At 36.7% G+C, this 14,744-nt stretch overlaps 1 protein-coding gene across 4 annotated transcripts in view; it reads right to left on the reverse strand.

Annotated features, from left to right (window-relative positions):
• Positions 1 to 14,744, reverse strand: part of LOC150075835 (activin receptor type-1-like) — a 149,447-nt gene that overhangs the window by 72,562 nt on the left and 62,141 nt on the right. For 2 of the 4 annotated variants that reach the window (XM_090387104.1, XM_090387105.1), the window contains one exon: positions 11,329 to 11,476. The exons of 1 other annotated variant lie outside the window; for it this stretch is intronic. The gene's annotated coding sequence lies outside the window, so the exon portion shown is untranslated. Of the gene's footprint in view, positions 1 to 11,303; positions 11,477 to 14,744 lie in introns of all 4 variants that reach the window. One more of the 4 variants, XM_090387106.1, reaches the window with a different exon arrangement.

Genomic DNA, 14,744 nt, shown 5'->3' on the forward strand with positions numbered 1-14,744 from the left:
AAATGTACACCGAAATTGAGAATCTTCTAGATGAGCAGAAAACCCATTACACTATTATTATGGGGGATTTCAATGCTAAGGTTGGAAAAAGACAAAACAGTGCAGAAAGGGGAACTATAGGAAATTTTGGAATTGGTGAAAGAAATGAAAGCCTTGTGGAATTTTCAGAATCTCAAGGACTGTCAGTAATGAACACTTTTTTTCAAGAAAAGGGTGAACAGAAAGTGGACATGAACGAGTCCAAATGGATAAACAACTAATGAAATCGACTTAATCCTCACTAACAGAAAATATATCGTGAATGATGTTACCGTCCTGAATAAGGTAAATGTTGGAAATGATCACAGAATGGTAAGATGCACACTTGATATAGATGTACAAAAGGAAAGGAAAAAACTGACTCGAGTAAATAATACGAAGGTCTTTGAGATAACAGAAGAGGAGAAAGAGCAGTATGTACTGGAACTTAAGAACATGTTTGAGCTTCTGCAGACTGCTCAGGACCAAGATATCGATGAGGAATATTACAACTTTCTGAAAGTGATAAAGCCGAAGAATCCTATAGGGAAAAAGAAATCCAAAGAAGAAAAAATTAGTCAAGAAACACTTGTTATGATGAACCAAAGGCAACAAATGAAGAGCAAGATAAACACTGAGTTATGCAAAGCCATTAGAAAGAGGCTCAGAGAGGACATAAGAAAAGTAGAACAAGCATTAAGGGAAAACAAAGGACTTAAATCAGCAGCCATGAGCAGTAATACAGAAAGACAAATGATACTGAAACTGAAGAATAGTGATGGTGTACTTATAAATAGCAGAGAAGGCATAATTCAAATAGCAGAAGACTACTATAGAGAATTATACAAGGAGCGAGGGAATGATGCCAGCAGTGGGGGAAGATGGATCGCAAATTAGCAACACATAGGACATACCCGATATTCTTCCTGATGAGGTAGAACAGGCGTTGAAGAAAATGAAGAATCAGAAAACCCCAGGGGAAGATGAAGTTACTGTAGAGTTGTTAAAATTGGGAGGAAGAGATATAACACCAACACTGGCAAGCCTCTTCACAAAATGGATTAGAAAAGGTGTCACGCCTAAGCAGTGGAATAATGCAATCATAGTTTTGCTGCATAAGAAAGGAGATAAATCAGAAATTGGAAATTATAGACCAATTAGCTTGTTATCCCACATCTACAAGTTGTTCACAAGGGTCATTACTAACAGATTAGAAAGAATACTTGATGAGAATCAACCGAAAGAGCAAGCTGGCTTTAGGACAGGATTCTCAACTAGGGATCACCTTCACCTAATATCACAGCTAATGGAGAAAGCAAATGAATATAAAACACCATTATGCCTGGCATTTGTGGATTATGAAAAGGCATTTGACTCCATACAGCATAAGGCAATGTTTCGGGCACTGGAAAGACAAGGCATAGATACCCCATATATTATGATTTTGAAGAAAATATACGAGAATGCTACCTCCTTTATTAGACTATACAAAGACAGTAGCAAATTTAAAATTGAGAAAGGAATTCGACAAGGGGAGACAATATCTCCGAAGCTGTTTACTGCTGCCTTTGAGGAAGCTTTCAGAAGATTAGACTGGCCACAGAAAGGAGTCAATGTGAATGGAGAGTACCTAAACCATTTACGATTTGCAGATGACATTGTGGTCATAAGCCATGATCCCAAAGAATTAGAGGAAAATCTTAATCAGTTATGCACAGTTAGTAAGGATTTTGGACTAAAGATGAATATGGCTAAAACAAAAGTAATGATGAACAAGTAGTAGTAGCATGTGATGCAAAAAAGCAAGTGTATCAGCTTATGCAGCATCAGCCAAAAAAAAATAATAATAAATAAATAACACCATTCCCTCCAAATGCCTGTCCAGTTCCTCCTTAAATTTATTTAACCTATCAACTTCCACAATAGATGGAAGTTTGTTCCAGCAATTAACCACCCCCCCCTGGCTAAAGGCAAATTTCCACACATCTATTCTACATCTGTCTTTTCTTAATTTGAATTTATGCCCCCTTAGGTTCGTAATCTGAACAAGTGGAAGAATCCCATCAGAATTCAGCGTGCTCAACCCATTCAAGGTTATACACCTCAATCAGATCACCTGGCAGGTGCCTAGTCTCCAGCTGCTGCAATTTGCAGAACTTAAGCCTTTCTTGGTAAGAGGACCCCTTCATTCCCCTCACCAATCTTTTGCTGCTGAAGCAAATCTACATCCTTCTCAAAATGAGGCCTTCAGACCTGTACACAGTACTCAAGGCATGGCCTGACCATTGCCTTATACAAAGGGATAATCACCTCCTTAAACCTGCTAGCAAAATTCCTGTATATCATTGACAAGACACCATGAACTAGGTACTCCTGCAGCCTGGCTGACTGCTCAGAAAACTTCATATCTGACTGCACAATCACTATCAGGTCTTTTTCATTTTCTACCACCTAAGTGTATTACCACATAGTTGGTACATTTCTCTGGGATTACTTTTACCCATATGCAGTACTTTGCATTTGTCAATGTTAAACTTCAGTTGCCACTTCTCAGATCATCTGCCCAAATTTTCTAGATCCTGTTGCAGTACCACACTGCCATTAACAATCCTGCCAACCTTTGTATGACCTGCAAACTTCGACACTAAGCCTGATATACCTTCATCAATATCATTTATAAATATACAAAACAACAGGGGCCCAACATCTATGGGACTCCACTAATAACATTAGTCCACAAAGAGCAATATCCATTGATTACTACTCTATCTTCTCCCATTCAACCACCCTTTTATCCACTGTAGCAACTTACCCTTAATACCATTCTGCTCCAACTTGTACAGTAATCTTCCATGCGCAACATTGTCAAAAGCTTTCCTGAAATCCAAGCATCCAGTTCCTTTGTAACCACATCATAGTATCCAATCAAATTGTCAGACAAGACTTTCCCTTAACAAACCTATGGTGTGTCTGAATTAATGTTGCAGTCTTGTCTAGATAATCCTGCAATGCATCTTTAACCAATGACTCCATTATTTTACCCAGAACAGAAGTTAAACTGGTCTGTAATTACTTGTGCCACCCTTAGATCCCCCTTCATGAATTGGGGATACATTTGCACATCTCCAGTTTGTGGGGACTTCTCTGGAGTCCAAGGATGCTCTCATAATTATGGTTAAGGGTTTGCTTACTTCCTATGCCACTTGCTTTAATGTCACCCTGCTCCAATTTTTACTGAAATTGGAGCAGTGTGACACTTAGATTTCTTTCCTGAAATCTAAGTATGTGATATCAAAATTATATTTTGCATCCAGTTCCTTTATTACTGCATCATATTATCCAATCAGATTGGTCAGACAAGATTGCTCCCTTAACAAATCCATGCTATGACTGCAGTATAATTGCATTCCTGTCTAAATTGGCATGTATTACTTCTTTAACCACATTCCCTTATTTTCCTGGAACAGAAGTTAAGCAGTCTGTATTTTTACTGTCACCTTTTGATCTTCTTTTTGAATTAGGGATACATTTACACATCTCCAGTCCATAGGGACCTCTCCTGAATCCAAATAAGCCCTCATAATTTGAGGGTTTAGTGTTAAACTACAAAATTATTTTATATCTACTATATGCCTCTGTATCAGCTACTTCATATGCATCTCATGCATACAAAGTATCAGGTGATTCTTCTCTGTTACAAGCCTCATAAGTTCATCTGACATCCATCTAAGCCTGAAACAGTATTTCTTAGTTGGTATGAAAATCCTAGTAGCTTCTATGATTACTTCCTTGAACACTTCCCATTTAGTATTTGCTGTTAACATCAAGTTTTTTTTCTTAGAGAATTTAAAAATTATCTAAGACCACAGTAGTCACACTTATGAATAAAAAAGCCCTTCCCTTTACCCTTGACAGTAGTTAATGTCATTAAGTAAATCCCACATCAGCACTGTGATAACTGCTACCAGGCGAGCCTTTTACCCGCAGGTTCTTGATGCATAAAGAATTGCTGCTGACAATCAGATCAAGAGTATTGCATCCTCTTGTTGTTTCTCTAACATGCTGCTGTAGAAAACAGCCATTTAAGAAATCCACAAAAGTCTTGATGGTGTGTGTGTGTGTGAGTGACCAACCCACGAGTTCCAGTCGACTGGAAAGTTAAAATCCAACATTATAAGACATTCTGATTTACTGGTCAACTCTATTTCTCTGTATAGCTGTTTGGTATACTGATCACAGTCATTATGACTATAACATCAGCATTGAGCTTGGTAAAACCATTCAAAGCCTTTTTCACCTCAATCAGATCACCTCGCAGGTGCCTAGTCTCCAGACACTGTAATTTGCATAACTTCGGCTTTCTTCGTAAGAGTGCCCCTTTGTTCCATTCACTAATCTTGCTGCCCTTCTCTGTACTCGTTCCAGCAGATCTACATCCTTCCTAAAATGAGGCCTCCCATCCTGTATACAGTACTCAAGGTGTGTCCTGACCATTGTCTTATACAAGGGGATAATCACCTACTTTTCCCTGGGAAAAAAAATTCCTGTATATCATTGACAAGACACCATGGGCTACTCTTGCAGACCATCTTCACTACTCAGAAAACTTCATATCTGACTGCACAATTACCCCCAGGTCCTTTTCTTTCTCTACTAACCTGAGTGTAGTATCACACAGTTGATACATTACTCTGGGGTTACTGCTACCAATATGCAGTACTTTACATTTGTCACTGTTAAACTTCAGTCGCCACCTCTCAGCCCATTTGTTGAACTTTTCTAGATCCTGTTGCAGTAGCACACTGTTGTTAGTGTCATTAACAACCCTGCCAACCTTTGTATCGTCTGCAAACTTAGACATTAAGCCTGATATACCTTCATCAATATCATTAATAAATACAGAAAACAACAATGGACCCAACACTGAACCTGGGGGGGGGGAAGACTCCACTAATAACTTTAGTCCACAAGGAGAAGTTTCCATGGATTACCACTCTCTGTCTTCTCCCACTCAACCATTCCTTTATCCATAGCAGCAATTTGCCCCAATTCCACACTGCTCCAATTTGTATAGCATTCTTCCATGTTCAAATTTCTTCCAAAATTCAAAGTGAGGAAAGACAGTTGTAGGATATATGTGAGGAAGTTTGCCTTTAGCTAGCGTGTGGTTGATTGCTGGAACAAACTTCCATCTGTTGTTGTAGAAGTTGATAGCTTAAATAGATTCAATTAGATTTTTTTTTTTTTTTTTTTTTTGGCTGATGCTATATAAGCTTGCTTTCTTGCATAATGTGCCTTTACTAATGCTAATGTCAACAGTATCAAAAGCTTTCCTAAAATCCAAGTATATGATATCAAAATTATTCTTTGCATCCAATTCCTTTGTAACCATATCATAGTAACCAATCAAATTGGTCAGACAAGACTTCCCCTTAACAAACCCATGCAGTGTCTCAAAGTATAACTGCAGCCTTGTCTAGATGATCCTATAGTGCTTCTTTGACCAGTGTCTCCATTAATTTCCCTGGAACAGAGGTTAAACTAACAGGTCTGTAATTACTTGTGTCACACTTTGATCCTCCTTTGTGAATTGGGATCACATTTGCACATCTCCAGTCCATGGTTACCTCCTCTGAGTCCAAGGAAGCTCTCATAATTATGGCTAAGGGTTTGCTTACTTCCTTTGCTGCTTCCTTTAATAAAACTGGATAGATACCTCCACCCCAGGTGCCTTTCTTACGTTTATCTTCAACAATTTCTGCTGCACTTTGCTTTTTGTTATTACAAAATCATTTAGCTCACTGCCAGAGTTTAATACACCTCTTTAGCATTAGCATTAGTAGAGGCATTTGATGCAAGAAAGCAAGCTTATGCAGCATCAGCCAAAAAAAAAAAAAAAAAAAAAACCACTTCCACTTCACCCCTCTGTTCGTTCAAAATACCTGTCCAGCTGAGCCTTAAACTTATTTAGGCTATCAACCTCCACCACAAGGGATGGCAGTCTGTTCCACCAACCAACCACCCGCTGGCTAAAGGCAAATTTCCGCACGTCTATCCTACATCTGTCTTTCCTCAATTTGAATTTATGCCCTCTCAGGTGATTTTTCTGAGCTAGAGGAAGAATCCCATCAGCATTGAGCATGCTTAAACCATTCAAGGCTTTATACACCTCTATCAGATCACCTCGCTGGTGCCTAGTCTCCAGACACTGTAATTTGCAAAACTTAAGCCTTTCTTCGTAAGAGCACCCCTTTGTTCCATTCACTAATCTTGTTGCCCTTCTCTGTACCCGTTCCAGCAGCTCTACATCCTTCTTGAAATGAGGCCTCCAGACCTGTATACAGTACTCTAGGTGTGGTCTGACCATTGCCTTATACAATGGAATAATCACCTCCTTATGCCTGCTGGAAAAATTCCTGTATATCATTGACAATACTCCATGAGCTACTCTTGCAGCCCGTCTGCACTGCTCAGAGAACTTCATATCTGCCTGCACAATCACCCCCAAGTCCCTTTCATTCTCTACCACTGTCAGTGTAGTACCACAGAGGTGATACGTTGCTCTGGGGTTGCTGTTTCCCATGTGTAGTACTTTACATTTGTCAATGTTAAACTTCATTTGCCACCTCTCAGCCCATCTGCTCAACCTTTCCAGATCCTTTTGCAGCAGCATAGTGTCAGTAGTGTCCTTGACAACCCTGCCAACCTTTGTATCATCTGCAAACTTGGACATTAAGCTTGATATACCATCATCAATATCATTTATAAATACAGAAAACAATAATGGACCCAACACTGAGCCCTGAGGGACTCCACTAATAACATTAGTCCACGATGAGCAGTGTCCATTGATTACCACTCTCTGTCTTCTCCCCCTCAACCACCCCTTTATCCATAGCAGCAATTTGCCTCCAATGTCACACTGCTCCAATTTGTGTAGCAGTCTTCCATGTGCAACAGTATCAAAAGCCTTTCTAAGATCCAAGTATATAATATCAAAGTTATTCCCTGCATCCAGTTCTTTTGTGACTGCATCATAATATCCTATCAAATTTGTCAGACAAGACTTTCCCTTAACAAACCCATGCTGTGTCTGAATTATTGCTGAAGTCTTGTCTAAATGATCCTGCAGTGCTTCTTTAACCAGTGCCTCCATTAATTTTCCTGGAACAGAAGTTAAGCTCACAGGTCTATAATTACTTGTGTCAGCCTTTGATCCTCCTTTGTGAATTGGGGTCACATTTGCACATCTCCAGTCTATGGGTACCTCCCCTGAGTCCAAGGAAGCTCTCATAATTATGGCTAAGGGTTTGCTTACTTCCTTTGCTGCCTCCTTTAATATAACTGGATAGATCCCATCCACCCCGGGTGCCTTTCTTGTGTTTATCTTCAACAGTTTCTCCTCAACTTTACTCCCTGTTATTTCAAGATTCTGTAGCTGACTGCTAGAGTTCAATACACCTCTGGCATTCCCCTTGCTGAATAACTCCTCATGTGTGAATGTCGATGCAAAATATTCATTTAGTTTGTTAGCTACCTGAGCAGGATCATCAACAGTTGACCCATCAATATCAAGTGGACCAATCTGATTCATCCCCTTCCTTCTAGAGTTTACATAAGTAAAGAACTCTTTGCTGTTTTTCTTTGCATCCTTTGCCAAAGATTTCTCGTAATCTGCCTTCGCCTGCCTAACCTCCTTTGTAACTTGGCATTTCCTTCCCTGAATAACTACTTGTGTGTGTATATGTAGATGCAAAATACTCATTCAATTTGCTAGCTACGTGAGCAGGATCATCAACAGTTGAACCATTGATATCGAGTGCACCAATCCGATTCATCCCGTTCCTTCTTGAGTTTACATAAGTAAAGAACTCTTTGCTGTTTTTCTTTGCATCCTTTGCCAAAGATTTCTCGTAATCTGCCTTTGCCTGCCTAACGTCCTTTGTGACTTTATTACAGACCAGCTTATATCTACCATGGGCTTCTGTGTCATCCATTAATCTATATGTATCCCATACATTTTTTTTCTCTGCTACATGTCTCATTAATTCATCTGACATCCATTTAGGTCTAAACCTTGAACAATATTTCTTAGTCGGTATGAAAAGACTAGTAGCTTCCAAGATTAATTCTCTGAATGCTTCCCATTTGGAATTTGCTGTTGGTTACATCAAAATCAGTTGGTCCCGTTGAATAAAATTTAAAAACTGCCTCAGACCACTGTAGTTACCTTTATGAAAGCAAAAACCTTTCTCTTTACCCTTGATGGTAGTTACCTCTATAAAAGCAAAAACCTTTCTCTTTACCCTTGATGGTAGTTACCCCTTTGTGTAAAAGCCAAAACTGAATACTGTGATCACTGCCGCCTAGTGGTTCCTTTATCTGCAGTTTCTTAATGCATGAAGAATCACTACTGATAATACATGATCATGAACTGAGTATAGCAATACCTCACTTAGCTCGGTTTCAAACAGCATGGGTTTCACTATAACACGGTTTTCAATTCAGTTCAAGTCAAAAATTTACTGTACATATTAAAACTCATTCAATAGCCTAGACACATACTCTACATATATGCTGAGTTGTCGTAGTCTAGGTTTGTTGTTGTTTGTTACTTGGTTTTTATGAGCATTAGGAACTAAGGCCATATTGCTCCGGGGATATGCGGTGGTCATTCCCTGACCTTTCCGCATCCTCCGTATTTGGTGGTCACGGGCTCGAACCCCGGTCTAATCAAGAAGCATGTGCTACGCACTACTGCTGCTCCTGCCCAACTGGCTATGGAGGCACCTGTAGTCTAGGTATGCGTACATATATGCTGCAGTGCCAACTATTGTCTCAGATGCACCTGTGCCAATAGCTCCCTTCGGGCAGTCAGCAGCAACAGTGTTCAGTCTTCTTAATTCTATCCTGATGAGACTACATGATAGCTTTTCAAACTTTTCATTTCACAATTTATTTTTTACTCCTTTAAATACAATCAAAAATATATTTGCATCTTGGCTAGAAATCATTGCCAACAACATGCGTTCTGTTTGGCAGCATGTTTTGCCCATTTTGGCAAATAATCTTACTGGTTTTGAAGCAAATTCAGACAATTGCCAAAGACACTGTGAAGATCAGAAAACATTCAGGATTCAAAACTTTGTACATTGCCAATGTATGTGACTGCACTGACTCACATTCAAACAACTTAGATGATGCAACTCTCCTTGAACTTGAAGAGCAAACTACACATGAAGAAGAGGAAAACAATTCTGAAGTGGATAACACTGAAGTGGCATCAAAAGAATTTTCAACAGAATTGGAGAAAGAAAATTTTTCAGGGAGTTGACATGGCCTGCGAGGTGATTATGAATGGAGATCCAGACGTTGAACGTAGCATCAAGATACGGAAAATTTTACAAGATGGGATTCGACGCACAAAGGCTTGTACACCGAGAAAAAGAAGAGACGACTTCACCAGACTATTATTGAAATACCTAAATAAACAATAAATCATTTTTTCTCATCTCTCATGATGTTACCTTTTCATTAATAAAATTTTTGCAACATTTTTTATTTCAAATACTTTTAATTGGCAATCAAGTGCAAATTGTTTATAGATTTATTATAATTTGTTTATAGACTGTTTCTCTGGTATGCATTCAATTAAAACCCATTATAATTATACCTCAATCAGCACGGTTTCACATAACAGTTCAGTACCAATTATCAGTGCTATTCTGGGTATTGCTGTATACATGAACCTGTTCTTACTCTTAGTTATCCTAACGCGGCCCATTTATTTTTTTGTTTTATGATGATGCATAGCAGGACTTGAAATCCCCACACCTTGCTTTCCAAGCTGCTGTATGTTCCAAATGGAGCAGTGCAAGAATCACTTTCACCTCTGCCTCTAGTTAATCTATTAGTCTGTGTATCCTACTAAGCTATCAGTTTTCCAACCCACTTAATACTGCCTTGATAGCATCAACAAATATTCTTGCACCCCTTTTATTCAAGTGTATCCCACTCCTGTAAAAACCATCTTTCCTGTTGACAAGAACAGACCACACTGAGAAAAATTCTACCACATGAGCCTTGCACAGTCTCTCCAGGACCAAATTTATTCTGTGTACAGCTCATCAACCAATCAAGTAACTGCATCCTCATTAGGACTATTACCATTGCTTCTACTCTTAGGTCAACAGGTTTTAACATGCAAGTTTTTAAATAAAATGTTTATACTCCAGAGAGTAGAGGGTTTGCAAATACAGAAATATTTGTAATTTTTTAAGAATTTATTCACTATTTCTAAGAACTAAGTGACTTCTACAGCCACTTATAAAATTCTGCCAAGGGTATATCACCTATTCTGTACATTAAAGGAAAATCATTCAAGTAACGCACATAGGAAAATTTTTACTCTAAATGTAGATTTAACAGGTGTTTCACACTTTCTGCTATTAAAAAAATTGGAGACTAAAATGCAGCAAAAGAGGTTGTCTTTACTCCATCACTAAGAACAAATGAATTCACGTAAGTGCTATAATAATTTTCTGCACATTCTGAAAGGTGTGGCGTGGATGAGTGCTGTCATTCACAAACTTAACCCTGACATTTCTAATGTCAAGGTTAAGTTCAAGGGATGATTTTCACATTGTGTATCCTCATAAACACAGAATAACTCTTGGGTGGGGGGGGTCTACTTCCTCTTCCATAGATCAGCTAACTACAATCTCAACTGAAGAGGCCCTTAAGAATTCCTCCAGTCTCCAACAGGATTTGAACCTGAACTTTTCCAAACAAGTAGTGAACCCAATACTGCCACAGCCAACAGGCAGTAACTCATGTATTGTAGATAGTTTTTAAGTATTCTGTATCAGTTTCAATTCAAGAACCACTGATATACACATAATCACCATTAAGGATCATATCAACTCCAGTTCCAACAAGGAAAATAAAAAAAATAAAAAAAAAATATGTATACTGGTGTGTGTGTGTGTATATATATATATATATATCTATATATTTTTTTTTTGTTATTGTTTCTGCTGGTCTATCGCATCAAACATGTACTTTTAGTATTTCAAATACTTCTAGTTATTAAAATTACTGAACTATGTATATAAAGTGCTTAGCATGCTCCACACTTTCAGCATTGACTGAGGTCCTCAAAACAATTAAAAAGGTTTCTATAAAATGAAATCAGATTCTGTGCAGTTGGAGAGCTATTGTTGTTTGAATTTTAAAAAATGGCCATGGAAATTTCAATGGCAAAAATAAGCAAGCAGACGACATACCTAGTAAAATGTTAAGCTTTCCTACCACCCAAGTTCACAGCAAAATCTTTCCTCCAAACCTTTTAATTTTAATAACCTGTCAGCAGTGGAATTGAGTTCCATTTCAATGACAGATCCTCTTGCAGTGCCTCATAATTCACATTAGAAAATACCATGATCCAATTTTGCATCATCTGCAAAAAAAAAATGATTTCCAACATTGCAAAGGAGCATAATTCACATTTGATACTATTAATCACAAGATAATTACAACCGTTGCCACAAAAAAGTTAAATGGGCTTCAGCAGACAGGTCTTAAAAAAGGTCTAATAACTACTAAATCAGTGGTGACTGATCTAGCCGATTTATGAATATGCAAAATTAGTTCATCAAACTTGGACCTCATGCAATCTAAAACATTTAAATCATATGATGAAACAATCAATTTGATGATAAAATCATGTTTTGCAATAAAAAAAAAAAAAAAATTAAAAGTCACACTGCACAGGAATACAGTAAATACATATAAATACGAACAAAAAAGCACTATTTTGGTATAACTTTTCAAAATGCAAAGAGGCTTTATGCTGTTACTCTGCTTGGGGCCTCACATAAGCTGATAGAGGATATTTCATGTCTACTGAGGTTTCTGTTTCTGGTATTCCATAATTTTACCATCTTGATTTGAGCAGAGCCTCTGTTATATAAAATAACACACAATTTACACGTGTTATATTTTAAATTTCATTATAGAAAATATGAGAGACTATTTGGTGTATTTCCTGAATTTTTATATGCTGGTTTGCTATTTCTTAACTCACTGATACGTGCTTAGTAAGCTCCCTTCCATTCATTGTCAAAACTTTCATGAGTTATTGCAATCACATGTGAGAATAATTGTGAATGAAAAGTAAATTAGCACACTTTTTATAACTAAATAGTTAACATGGGTTACTGAACTAAATTATTAATTAAAATAAAGTAAGAACACAATTTACAACAAGCTCTTTATTTCACAATCATAATTTTAAAAAGAAATCAGTTACAACACTCTAGTATTGCACCAATATACATGTAGTCACCTTTGCTTTAAAAATGGAATAAAAGTTAACATCATTTTATGTGAGCATGACCACAAAATATATAACTCAAACTGATTTTACTTTGACTAACAAATTCATATTCCTACAGCAGATATCATTTACAGTTTTAGACAAGCTGACTAGTAATGAACAACTGAGTTTTACACATCAGTTAATTATTTCAACTTTACAACAGAGCTATGATTATTAACAAGAGATTCCAGATGATGACATAAATGCTGATTTTCTTTTTTGGATTACCAAGAGGGCAATTTTAATAAAATCTCGTCATATTTTGTACAATGACTTTTTGCATAATAAATAAAGTTGGTAGTTTATTGTGATATTATCTGGACTGAAATCTTGCTATAAACAGGAGGGCAAGACAGATATGTACAACCAAAAAATGTAAAATCAGTAACTACCAGGCTGCTTTAAATAATAAGAATAATATTAATTTAAGCACTAACTATAACATCAACCGGTACAATACAGATGATAATTATTCGTATACCTTATTTAAACAACTTTACTGCTGAAATTCATCAAATAATGTTGAAATATCTTACATTCAACCCACAAAAATACAAAACATTAATGCTATGAAATGTCTATTTAAAATAACATTAAAAAACACTTTGGGCACAAAACAAGACTTATTTGGATATATATATATATTTTTTTTTTTTTTGAATAATGATTAAAACAATTCAGCTATTTTGGAAACTTCATTAACTCTAAGGGAGAAAAATACTCAGAATTTAAGAAAAATTTACAATAATAAATTAAATTTTGAACAGACACAGCAAATGCATGTAAAATAAGAATTTACAGCAGTTATATAAAACCAATTATCACCATGGAAAGAAATACAAAATGAGAATGGAAAAAGCTGAAAGGAGATAACTGAGACTTCCAAAACAGGTACTCATAAGGAATTAAAAATAAACAGAACTGCAAATAATATAGACAATACAGACAGAGATGAAAAAAACATATAGAAAATAATTGCTAAACACAACATGGTAATGAAATACAGGCCAAGGAGGCTACCAAGAAGGAGGTGGGAAGAAAAAACAGCTTGAAATACAAGTAACAATGCAAGTAGTAAGTTGAAATGATGCCCTTTACAACTACTATCATAGTTTTTCCTTTAAGAGTTGTCTATGGTGTTTTTACACCAATATAATATAGACAATGCTTAATCTATAAAGTCAAAAGGGAAGAGGAAGAACTTGTTTATTTAAAATTGTATCCTTTTTAATGCTGAATAAATTTTTATTGAACAAAACAGAAGAACATATACAGAAAGCTACATTTTACTTTCCAGCATACCGACGTCTGAATATACATGTCAAAGATAATGATATACGCTTACAACTTTGCCATGGATTTCAGAGTGTTTGTGGCTGATTTGAAATCAGTGGCTAACAGAAAATTGGTGCAGGAAAGAAAAATACACTTGAGCAGTTTATTCTGGTTGTTTTGGTGAGATTTAAAAAGTAGAAAGTGCTAATTACTAGAGACTCTTCTTAAAATCAAGACAAAGGAAAATTATGAATTACCAAAACAGTGAATTTGAAACACTGAAATTGGTAGCAATCAATGTCAAGACTATTTCATTGAATTAATAGGCGCCTCCGTTATTGTTTGCTGTTATTTGGTTTTTAGGAGCATTAGTAACTAAGGCCATATTGCTCCGGGATATGCGGTGGTTATTCCCTGACCTTTCCGCATCCTCCATATTTGGTGGTGACGAGCTTGAACCCCGGTCTAATCAAGAAGCATGTGCTACACACTTCTTGATTAGACCAGGGTTCGAGCCCATCGCCACCAAATACGGAGGATGTGGAAAGGTCAGGGAATGACTACCGCATATCCCGGAGCAATATGGCCTTAGTTGCTAATGCTCCTAAAAAAAAAAAAAAATCACTGAATTAATAAAAAAAAAAAAAAAAAAAAAACCCTGTATATAAGAACTTGGAAAAAGGAATTCACTTTGATTAACCACTGTTTTTTAAGTTCCATAAATGATCATAATGTTTAATGATTATTCAGAGTTCACTGCTTTTTTTTTTTTTTTGCTATTTTAAATTTCCTTTTAAACATAAATATAAAATAAATTTGACATTGATCTCTGTTAATTTCAGCATTTCAGATTCCTTTTCTGGTATTCCATAATTTTACCATCTTGATTTGAGCAGAGCCTCTGCAGCAGTTGACATGTGTTATATTTTAAATTTCATTATACAAAGTATGAGAGACTATTTAGTGTATTTCCTGAATTTTTATATGCTGGTTTGCTATTTCTTAACCCACTGATACCTCCTTGGGTGTAAAAATAATATAACAACTACTTCCCCCCCCCCACACCCATTTT

This window comes from Mastigoproctus giganteus, chromosome 13 (genome assembly GCF_048544385.1).
Source record: "Mastigoproctus giganteus isolate SK-2022 chromosome 13, ASM4854438v1, whole genome shotgun sequence".
NCBI classification, from domain to species: domain Eukaryota; kingdom Metazoa; phylum Arthropoda; class Arachnida; order Uropygi; family Thelyphonidae; genus Mastigoproctus; species Mastigoproctus giganteus.